The sequence below is a fragment of the Octopus bimaculoides genome, chromosome 2, assembly GCF_001194135.2.
Source record: "Octopus bimaculoides isolate UCB-OBI-ISO-001 chromosome 2, ASM119413v2, whole genome shotgun sequence".
NCBI classification, from domain to species: Eukaryota; Metazoa; Mollusca; class Cephalopoda; order Octopoda; family Octopodidae; genus Octopus; species Octopus bimaculoides.
Window position 1 is genome coordinate 120,371,503 of NC_068982.1, and position 2,635 is coordinate 120,374,137.

Genomic DNA, 2,635 nt, shown 5'->3' on the forward strand with positions numbered 1-2,635 from the left:
TGGTGCTTCTTACATTGATGCTGAGCGGAGAAACCCTTAAAGATCACCGGTCAGGATCACCAAGCTCCATCAAGAGAGTAACTGCGACGTATCCGCAGGAGTAGCGTCCACAGTTGTGCAATCAGTTAATGAAAGGTTCATTATGACCCAAGCTCACAATTCAAGCTCATAATAATCTTTTCTACTCCAGGCACAAGGCTCGACACTGTTAGGGAGGGGCCAGTCGATTAGATCGACCTCAGTACGCAACTGGTACTTAATTTATCGACCCTGAAAGGATGAAAGGCAAAATCAACCTCAGCGGAATTTGAACTCAGAGCATAAAGACAGACGAAATATCGCTCAGCATTTCGCCGGGCGTGCTAACGTTGCAGCCAGCTCGCCGTCTTTCATGTTCATAATAATGAAATTGGATGGCAGCAGAGAGTCATAGGAATCCGCGAAAGCAACTCAAAAAGGAGTTCGATCTCAATTCAAATTCATAATAATAAAATTGGATGGCGGTAGAGAGTTATAGGAATCAATGAAAGCAGCAAAAAGAAAAAAATTCTTATCCGCTACAATCATTGCATTGTATTTTGGAGCAGAGCGCATAGCTCACCGAAAACTACTTTCTCTGTAAAAATCAGTAGTGTCGATCACCTATTGAGAGAAACTCCTTACCACGAAATAACAATTAATGTCATGGGCCACTAATACTTTATGAGAAACTTCTCCAAGGTGACTTTCTACGTTAAAAATAAAATTCGCTCACAATATTGTCAGTTACTAGTGCTTTTAGGCCCGCTTCGGTTTCTTGGATGTCCAAAATCTGCAAACAAAGCATACGGCTTTATCAGTAACATTTTATATCAGGATAAATTTCTAATAAACTTTGAGCGTTAAAACCAGAATGACGTTAGTGAGACACATCTCGTTTGCGACAACTTAATGAAGAAGAATAGTGTCGACTTTAGAAAGTAATTTGAGGGAGGTTTGCTTGCTAATTCTAACAGTTCGAAATGCCTAAATGACGATGATGATGATGGTAGTGGTGGTGGTGGTGGTGGTGGTGGTGGTGGCGGTGGTACTATACCTGTTGCGTTTGAATAAACTTCTAAACAAAAAAACAAACTTATTGATCTTAGAAACTCAGAAACTAAAAAGTTTAACTAACTTAACAAACTAAAAACTTAATAATTTGACTTATTTTTAAAGAAAAAGAAAAAGGCAAAACGCAAACTCCCTGAAGAATAAATCTCAATTTATTTGCTCTGTTAAAATGGTAAGAACATGTCTGTTGTTCAATACCAAGCTCTTGTAGTGCCTCTAGCTAAGTCAGCTACCAACTGCGTCTGAGAAAATTGTCTCTGTTCTGTAATATCACATTTATACAGTTGTGTCCTGGAGGAGGGATAAATGGTTATTTTATTTTTATGGTCGGTAGGCTTTTCTTTCTAATTGTCATTTATCATTTTCTATACGTGATTATTATACACGTGCTTTTGTGTGTGTGTGTGTGTGTGTGTATGTGTGTGTAATTGTGTGCATGTGTGTATATGTGCGCGTGTATATGCGTGTGCAAGTGTTTCTGTGTATGTATGTATGTATGTATGCATGCATGCATGTATGTATGTATGTATATGTGTGAACGTAGGTCTGACTAAATGTACGTATGAGTGTACGTATGTGTGAGTGTGCGTGTGTGTACGTGTTGTGTGTGCATGTGTGTGTGCACGTGTGTACGCATAAGTGGGGCTGTTTCTATGTACGTGTGCATATGTGTGAACGTAGGCTTAACTGAATGTATGTATGAGTGTGCGTGTGTGTACGAGTGTGTGACTCTGTGTGTGTGCACTCATGTATGCGAATTTCTGAGTGTCTCAGTGTGCGTAGTGTGTGTGTGTGGGTGTATGTATGAACGTGTCTGTGAGTTGGTTGTATGTGTTTATGTACACGTGTGTGTGTATTCATGTATGTGAGTGTTTATTCGTGTATGTCTACGAACGTTGACCTGAATGAATGTATGTATGAGTGTATGTATATGTGTACGTGTGTATGTGTGTGAACGTGGTATATATTTACATATATATATGTACATGTGTGTATATGTATGTGTGATTGTGTGCATGTGTGTGTGCGTGTTTGTATGCGTGTGTGTATGCGTGTGTGTATGTGTATATATGTATATACACATATGTGTTCATGTAGTGAACTACTGAGAATATTTATGCGTTTGTGTAGGAATGCATGTGTGTGTGTATGGGTGTGTGTATGTGTGTATATGCGCCTAAGTCTTGTTTGTGCGCGTGTATATGTATGTGTGTGTACGTGGGTCTAACTGAATGTGTATACGTCTGTATGTATGAGAGTATTTGTGGAGTATATTTGCGTGTGTAGGTGTGTGTATGCGTGTGCAGTTATGTCTGTTGGCATGAACGTACATGTGACAGTACAAGTGCATGTATGTTTGTTTATATGTGTGTGAGTGGTATATGTGTGTGTATAAATGTTCATTTGACAGTGTGTGTGCATGTGTGAGTGCATGTGTTTATATATATATATGTATATTCGTGTATGCATGTGTGCTGCAAATAAGCGCATTAATACACGCACTCATCCCCAGCCTCATCAACGTATATATATATATATATAT